Below are 9,643 nucleotides of genomic sequence, written 5' to 3' on the forward strand. Positions count from 1 at the left end.
CGTAGCTTTTATTTCGAGTTACTAACACTTAGTAACCGAACCGGTATCTAATACCCTGGTGCTACTAGGAGTATTAGTAAAGTACACATTAACACAATGTATATCCAATATACTTCTACCGACCTTGCCAGCCTTCTCATCTACCAAGTATCCAGGGTAATTCTGCTTCAGTGGCTGTTCCCCTTATTACAGAAGCACTTAGTCTCGGGTTTGGGTTCAACTTTGGGTTTCTTCATTAGAGCAGCAGCTGAATTACCGTTTCATGAAGTATCCCTTCTTGCCCTTGCCCTTCTTGAAACTAGTGGTTTCACTAACCATCAACAATTGATGCTCCTTCTTGATTTCTACTTTCACGGTGTCAAACATCGCGAATATTTCAAGGATCATCATATCTATCCCTGATATGTTATAGTTCATCACGAAGCTCTAGCAGCTTGGTGGCAATGACTTCGAAGAAATATCACTATCTCATCTGGAAGATCAACTCCCACTCGAATCAAATGATTGTTGTACTCAGACAATCTGAGCACAAGCTCAACAATTGAGCTTTTCTCACTTAGTTTGCAGGCTAAGAAAATCGTGGGAGGTCTTATACCTCTTGACGTGGGCACGAGCCTGAAATCCCAATTTCAGCCCTCGAAACATCTCATATGTTTCGCGACGTTTCAAAACGTCTTCGATGCCTCAACTCTAAACCGTTTAACTGAACTATCACGTAGTTATCAAAATGTGTATGTCAGATGTTCGCAACATCCACAGACGACGTTCGAGGTTCAGCACACTGAGCGGTGTATTAAGGACATAAGCCTTCTATGAAGCAATGAGGACAATCCTCAGTTTACGGACCTAGTCCGCATAATTGCTACTATCAACTTTCAACTAAATTTTCTCTAGGAACATATCTAAACAGTAGAACTGAAGCGCGAGCTACGACATAATTTGCGAAGATCTTTTGACTATGTTCAGGATAATTAAGTTCATCTTATGAACTCCCACTCAGATAGACATCCCTCTAGTCATCTAAGTGATTACATGATCCGAGTCAACTAGGCCGTGTCCGATCATCACGTGAGACGGACTAGTCATCATCGATGAACATCTTCATGTTGATCGTATCTACCATACGACTCATGCTCGACCTTTCGGTCTCTTGTGTTCCGAGGCCATGTCTGTACATGCTAGGCTCGTCAAGTCAACCTAAGTGTTTCGCGTGTGTAAATCTGTTTTACACCCGTTGTATGTGAACGTTAGAATCTATCACACCCGATCATCACGTGGTGCTTCGAAACAACGAACTGTCGCAACGGTGCACAGTTAGGGGGAACACTTTCTTGAAATTATCATGAGGGATCATCTTATTTACTACCGTCGTTCTAAGTAAACAAGATGCAAAAACATGATAAACATCACATGCAATCAAATAATAGTGACATGATATGGCCAATATCATATAGCTCCTTTGATCTCCATCTTGGGGCTTCATGATCATCTTGTCACCGGCATGACACCATGATCTCCATCATCATGATCTCCATCATCGTGTCTCCATGAAGTTGCTCGCCAACTATTTCTTCTACTACTATGGCTACCGGTTAGCAATAAAGTAAAGTAATTACATGGCATTGTTCAATGACGCGCAGGTCATACAATAAATAAACACAACTCCTATGGCTCGTGTCGGTTGTCATACTCATCGACATGCAAGTCGTGATTCCTATTACAAGAACATGATCAATCTCATACATCACATGTATCATTCATCACATCCTTTTGGCCATATCACATCACATAGCATACCCTGCAAAAACAAGTTAGACGTCCTCTAATTGTTGTTTGCATGTTTTACGTGACTGCTATGAGTTTCTAGCAAGAACGTTTCTTACCTACGCAAAAACCACAACGTGATATGCCAATTGCTATTTACCCTTCATAAGTACCCTTTTCATCGAATCCGATCCGACTAAAGTGGGAGAGACAGACACCCGCTAACCACCTTATGCAACTAGTGCATGTCAGTCGATGGAACCAGTCTCACGTAAGAGTACGTGTAAGGTCGATCCGGGCCGCTTCATCCCACAATGCCGCTGAATCAAGATTGGACTAGTAACGGTAAGCATATTGAATAAAATCAACGCCCACAACTACTTTGTGTTCTACTCGTGCATAGAAACTACGCATAGACCTAGCTCATGATGCCACTGTTGGGGAACGTAGCAGAAATTCAAAGTTTTCCTACGTGTCACCAAGATCTATCTATAGAGAAACCAGCAACGAGGGGAAGGACAGTGCATCTACATACCCTTGTAGATCGCTATGCGGAAGCGTTCAAGAGAACGGGTTGAAGGAGTCGTACTCGTCGTGATCCAAATCACCAGAGATCCTAGTGCCGAACGGACGACACCTCCACGTTCAACACACGTATAGCCCGGTGATGTCTCCCATGCCTTGATCCAGCAAGGAGAGAGGGAGAGGTTGAGGAAGACTCCATCCAGCAGCAGCACAACGGCGTGGTGGTGGTGGAGGAGCGTGGTACTCCAGCAGGGCTTCGCCAAGCACCGCAAGAGACGAGGAGGGAGAGGGTAGGGCTGCGCCAAGAAGGAGAGGAACTCTTGTCTCTGGCAGCCCAAAACCTTAAGTATATATAGGGGGAGGGGAGGGGCTGCGCCCCACCTAGGTTTCCACCCCTATGAGTGGCGGCCAGCCCTAGATCCCATCTAGGGGGGCGGCCAAGGGGGAGAGAGGGGGCGCATCACTAGGTGGGCCTTAGGCCCATCTGAGCCTAGGGTTTGCCCCCTTCCACTCTCCCTTGCGCCTTGGGCCTTGGTGGGGGGTGCACCAGCCCACCTAGGGCTGGTCCCCTCCCACACTTGGCCCATGCTGCCCTCCGGGGCTTTTGGCCTCACTTGGTGGACCCCCCCGTGATCCTCCCGGTGGTCCCGGTACGTTACCGATAAAACCCGAAACTTTTCCGGTGACCAAAGCAGGACTTCTCATATATAAATCTTTACCTCTGGACCATTCCGGAACTCCTCGTGACGTCCGGATCTCATCCGGGACTCCGAACAACATTCGGTAACCACATACAAACTTCCTTTATAACCCTAGCGTCATCGAACCTTAAGTGTGTAGACCCTACGGGTTCGGGAACCTTGCAAACATGACTGAGACGTTCTCCGGTCAATAACCAACAGCGGGATCTGGATACCCATGTTGGTTCCCACATGTTCCACGATGATCTCATCGGATGAACCACGATGTCGAGGATTCGATCAATCCCGTATACAATTCCCTTTGTCTAGCGGCATTGTACTTGCCCGAGATTCGATCGTCAGTATCCCGATACCTTGTTCAATCTTGTTACCGGCAAGTCTCTTTACTCGTTCCGTAACACATCATCACGTGATCAACTCCTTGATCACATTGTGCACGTTATGATGATGTCCTACCCAGTGGGCCCAGAGATACCTCTCCGTCACACGGAGTGACAAATCCCAGTCTCGATTCGTGCCAACCCAACAGACACTTTCAAAGATACTTGTAGTGCACCTTTATAGCCACCCAGTTACGTTGTGACGTTTGGCACACCCAAAATATTCCTACGGTATCCGGGAGTTGGACAATCTCATGATCTAAGGAAATGATACTTGACATTAAAAAAGCGTTAGCAAACGAACTACATGATCTATGCTATGCTTAGGATTGGGTCTTGTCCATCACATCATTCTCCTAATGATGTGATCCCGTCATCAACGACATCCAATGTCCATGGCCAGGAAACCATAACCATCTATTGATCAACGAGCTAGTCAACTAGAGGCTTACTAGGGACATGGTGTTGTCTATGCATCCACACATGTATCTGAGTTTCCTATCAATACAATTTTAACATGGATAATAAACGATTATCATGAACAAGGAAATATAATAATAATCAATTTATTATTGCCTCTACGGCATATTTCCAACAATCGTATGAATGGCAAGTGTAAGTAGTTATTCATAAGGATTTATCGGTGGTCGGGAATAGCAAAAGTGGTGGGCACAAGTCTCGAGAGAATATCGAAGAGTATCTTCGGAATCTTCTGGTGAAGCAGGCGGTCATCGGTAACACAGGGCTCTCCGGTTGAAAGTGATCACGAGATCCTAATGTTAGAGTTAGCAAAATTCATTTAACCCGAATAGAAGGGAGATCAGAGTCCCAGAGTATAGACGAGGAGTAAAAAATCCTAATACCATCCAATGGCGATGTGCGCCCGTAAGCCGAACAGCCATGTTAGTAAAAGTTTTTCAATGACTAGACTCAACTTCGGCCAAGGAGTTTGAAAGGGGATTCCTACAGGCAGTCGGCTCTGATACCAACTTGTGACGCCCCCGATTCAATCGTACACTAATCATACACGCAAACGTGTACGATCAAGATCAGGGACTCACGGGAAGATATCACAACACAACTCTACAAATAAAATAAGTCATACAAGCATCATATTATAAGCCAGAGACCTCGAGGGCTCGAATACAAGAGCTCGATCATAGACGAGTCAGCGGAAGCAACAATATCTGAGTACAGACATAAGTTAAACAAGTTGCCATAAGATGGCTAGCACAAACTGGGATACTGATCGAAAGAGGCGCATGCCTCCTGCCTGGGATCCTCCTAAACTACTCCTGGTCGTCGTCAGCGGGCTGCACGTAGTAGTAGGCACCTCCCGAGTAGTAGTAGTCGTCATCGACAGTGGCGTCTGGCTCCTGGGCTCCAATGTCTGGTCTCAGCAATCGAGTATAGGAAGGGGAAAAAGAGGGAGCAAAGCAACCGTGAGTACTCATTCAAAGTACTCGCAAGCAAGGAGCTACACTACATATGTATACATCGGTATCAAATGGAATAAGGGTATCATATGTGGACTGAACCGCAGAAAGCCGGAATAAAAGAGGGATAGCTAATCCTGCCGAGGACTACGCTTCTGGCCACCTCCATCTTGCAGCATGTAGAAGAGAGTAGATGGTAAGTTCACCAAGTAGCATCCCATAGCATAAACCTAACCGATAATTCTCCCGTCGTCGCCTTGTGAGAGAGCGACCACCGGTTGTATCTGGCACTTGGAAAGGTGTGTTTTATTAAGTATCCGATTCTAGTTATCATAAGGTCAAGGTACAACTTCGGGTCATCCTTTTACTGAGGGACACAGCTATTCGAATAGATCAACTTCCCTGCAGGGGTGCACCACATAATCCAACATGCTCGACCCCATTTGACCGGACACACTTTCCTGAGTTATGCCCGGCCTCGGAATATCAACACGTCGCAGCCCTACGTAGGCACAACAGAGAGGTCAGCACGCCGGTCTAAATCCTATGGCGCAGGGGTCTGGGCCCATCGCCCTTTGCACACCTGCACGTTGCGAACGCGGCCGGAGAGCAGACCTAGCAACCTCCATTATAAAGGAAGTTGCGTTACGCGATTCAACCCGGCGTGCGCCACTCAGTCGCTGACGTCATGAAGGCTTCGATTGATACCACGACGTCGAGTGCCCATAACTGTCCCGCGTAGATGGTTAGTGCGTATAGGCCAGTAGCCAGACTCAGATCAAATACCAAGATCTCGTTAAGCATGTTATTTTGAAATAACCACGGACGCCAACCAGGGCCAGGCCCACCTCTCTCCTAGGTGGTCTCAACCTGCCCTGTCGCTCCGCCACAGTGTAACCGTCGGGGGCCTTCGAGAACTCAGGCCCACCTCTACCGGGATGGAGCCACCTGCCCCTTCAGCCCCCAACATCAGAATCACTCGCGGATACTCCTACGAGCCGACCCGTCTTTAGTCACCAACTGTATAACATGTATTTATGTATAAGTATATACCCGTGATCACCTCCCGAGTGATCACGTCCCGATAGTATAGCATGGCAGACGGACAAGAAAGTATGGCCACTGATGATAAACTAGCATCCTATACTAAGCATTAGGATTGCAGGTAAGGATAACAACAGTTGTAGCAACAATGACAGGCTATGCATCAGAATAGGATTAACGAAAAGCAGTAACATGCTACACTACTCTAATGCAAACAGTACAAAGGAGAATAGGCGATATCTGGTGATCAAGGGGGGGCTTGCCTGGTTGCTCTGACAAGAGAGTGGGGTCGTCAACACCGTAGTCGTACTGGGTAAGAGCGGCGTCGATCTCGGTGTCTAGCGAGAGAAGGGGGGAAGAAACAATAAATATAATGCAAACATATGCATGACGATGCATGACATGACAAATATCGGTGCTAGGGGTGCCCTAACGCGGTATGAGGTGATACCGATGAAGGGGAAAAACATCCGGAAAAGTATCCCGGTGTTTCGCGTTTTCGGACAAACGAACCGAAGGGGGGAAATTACGTGTTTGCTATGCTAAGGATGCGTGGCGGACGAACGGGCTGCGTATTTGGATCCGTCTCGTCGTTCCGACCAATTTTCATGTATAAAGTTTTTCCATGCGAGCTACGGTTTATTTGTATGATTTTTCCAAGTTAAATGATTTCTAGAATTCTTTCTAATTCGAAATAAAAACAATGAATACCTTTTGTACACAACAACACCTACCCACAATGTATGACCAGTGGGGCCAGGGGCTGGGTTGACTCAGTCAACAATTGACTGGTCAACCAATGAATAGTACAAGTGGGGCCTACTTGACATTGAAACAGACTTTTAATTAGGCTCTCCTTTTTTTTAAGAAATAAGATAGGCCCACATGGCATAGACTACATCTAGATCAAGTCAATCAATTTAGTCAACATAGGGGGATTATTAGCACTAACGGAGATTAGTTTCTAATCTCAACAGGGGCCGACCCAGGTGGTAGTGGCCTAGGCGGCCACACACACACACACGAACACACACCCCACACACACGGCGCATACACATACTGCCATGGAGGAGAGCAACCGTACCTAGCTAGCAAGCATCAGGTAACAACAGCAGTAGCAGCGTAGAGCAGCAGTGGCGCAAGAGCAGTAGCAAGTAGCAGCAGGATCGCACAGGCGGCAAGGCAGCGGAGCAGAGAGCAGCAGCGGTAAGCCGAGCAGCTGCAGCGGCACAACAGCAACAGCACGAGCTGCAGCTGCAAGCTGAATCAGCGCAGCAGCAACGACAGTAGGCGGAGCAGGGACCGCGGGAGGCTGCGGGGTGCGCCGTGGACGCGGCCCGGGCGAGCGGGGGCGAGCAAGACATCGCGCATCCATCGGTGCTACTGGATCAGGCGGGGACGACTTAAGGCGACGGCAACGACGACGGTGAGCGGCGGCCGAAGCAAGAACTCGAGGGGGGCGGTGCTAGGAGCACGCACGCAAAGCACCGAAGGGCTAGGCAGCTCCCACGCGATGCCAGAAGCACCCGTGGTGTGCTTGCCTGAGCCGGAGAAGCACTACAACAGCGGCAACAAGCATGACGGCGGCAACGAACTACGACAAGTGTGGCGCGGCGGCTAGAGATAGCAAATCGAAGGGGAGGCAGAGGGCTCACCAAGGAGCGCACGGAGGCTCACTGAGAGCTTAGGAGCGCAGAACGGCGACAGGATCGATGGAGAACGGCGGCGACCGAAGGAGGAAGAAGACTCGATCCTGGCGATGTAGCGCGAGGGGACTCGAACTGATGGCCGTAGATGAAGTAGACGAGGCAGAAGGAGCTCCTGGCATAAAATATAAAATTGTGGCAAACGGTGGCCGGTGGCCACGGGATCGACAAAGATAACGACGACCACGAGCTCGGCCTTGTTCAGGTCGTCGAATTCGAGCGAGGGGGAGGGGGATTTGGGGGCTAGGGTTGCAGAGGGAGAGGGAGGCTACTGGGGGTGCTCTTATCCTCGGGGAGGGTCGCAGGATGGCCAGCACCTGGCAATCGGAGCCATGGACGCGGCGCGTGCGTCCACGGCGTCTATGATGAACAGGGAAGGAGACAGGAAGTGTTGGGCTGGGGTGGATTGAGCATGTTAGTCCGGTTGGCCCAGTGGGGGGTTTCATTTCATTTCTTGTTTTCTCTTTCATTCATTTTTTGTTAACATTTTATTTTTACTTATTATAGTTGTATCAAATATAAAAATGAACCACTAATTTAGTGTTAATAAATATGCTACAGTCCCAATAGTTTTGGGAAACTAAATAAAATAGTTTTATAATTTAATAATTGAAAATGCATTTAATTAATTGCTTTTGCTACAGTTTTATTATTTTAGTGAATTTAAACATTTTATAAAAATGTGGATTGTCCACCGACATTACTTATGATTTATTTGTCACATCCAGAAGATTTTAGTTTTAATGCTTGAAAATATTTCTCGTTTGACATCATCATAAATTTGGACTTGAACGGAAATTGAATCATCACGGGATTAACAATAGTAATCGTGGTGACATGGTATCATTAGTAGAGGTTCATTATAGCTTAATTATTCGGGCGTTACAATCTTACAATTCAGAGATAATACTCACACTTGCAAGTAGCAAACTGTGATATGTGAGATGACACATAAACAAAAGCAAACAAACAACGACCACCTTGACCAAGGGTGAAGCTTCTGAATTAGTACTGGAAGGACAAACCATATAGTAAGATAGAGGAGATAACCGATGGGCGCCTCGCGCGGGTGGATGAGCGGCGACTCACTTCGGGGCGTCTAACTCGCTATCTCGCGCGGTGGGGCAGTGGGAGGTGGCTAGAGAGGAAGAGGAGCGCAGCGGCTTCGCGACCTCAGCAACGGAGAGCAGAAGAGCTCGAACACCATCATCCACAGGCGGCGGCGCATGCCGCTCCAGCTCGCTGGCCCGTACCTTGGCAGCCGCACCGCCGCGTCTTTGGAGCTGAGGTCGCGGTCCGCCGAGACGCCAAGCTCCGTCAGGCCCTCGCTTGGGGCACACGCACGGAACACATAAGAGTAGGATGAAGCGTGCTACACACCGGTGGCCACCCGCCATCGGCCAACACGGGATGACCTTGTCGGAGTCGTGCACCACCTTCGTCCATCACCACACGGGGAGGGATGACCACGCACCCCCTTCTCGTCGGGCTCGGGAAGGGCGAACTGGATCTCGGCCGCCACGGTTGGATCTTGCCGGCACACGATTGGGCAGAGGAGGAGAAGGGGAGAAGGCATGTGGTGTTGGCGAGGAGGAGAAGATGATGCGGCGACATCAGCGGCGAGCGAGCGAGCTCGGCTGGGAGAGCAGCAGTGGGAAGCTAGGTGGCAGGAGAGAGGATGGGACTGTGAAGGCGGCTGCAAGGAACGAAGAAGGGGGGCGGGCGCGATGCGGAGTGGACGAGTGGCGGCTAGGGTTCTCACCCAATCGACACTATCCGTCGCCTAGCCACCCACAGCACGCCACGAACAAATCAACACGTGAAAACCCGAGAATACCCTCGGTGGGGCATGAAATTAACAGGCGGTGGCTCGGCCAATCGACCGAAAAAAGCACGCACCAGGCACCCTCCTAACTACACCCACCGATAGACACGGCCCACGGTCGATAGACCCTACTAGTCAGCGAGACACGATCGAAACATCGGAGTGAGAAAAAGTCACAGGGACGAACTTTCATTGCAATAGTGTCTCCTCTTCGATCCGACGACCGAGGTCTTCCGGTGGCTTGATACGACGGTCCAGATCC

At 48.9% G+C, this 9,643-nt stretch overlaps 1 long non-coding RNA gene across 1 annotated transcript; it reads right to left on the reverse strand.

The window, feature by feature from the left end:
• Positions 1-4,469: 4,469 nt before the first annotated feature.
• Positions 4,470-9,606, reverse strand: LOC147975435 (uncharacterized). Its single transcript, XR_015600781.1, has 2 exons — positions 7,506-9,606; positions 4,470-4,760 (listed from the first exon to the last, which is right to left on the reverse strand). It is a non-coding gene; the product is annotated as an uncharacterized LOC147975435 (long non-coding RNA).
• Between the last annotated feature and the right edge of the window lie 37 nt (positions 9,607-9,643).

The sequence above is a fragment of the Triticum urartu genome, chromosome 4A (genome assembly GCF_056163025.1).
Source record: "Triticum urartu cultivar PI428250 chromosome 4A, HENAU_Tu73, whole genome shotgun sequence".
In the NCBI taxonomy this organism is placed as follows: domain Eukaryota; kingdom Viridiplantae; phylum Streptophyta; class Magnoliopsida; order Poales; family Poaceae; genus Triticum; species Triticum urartu.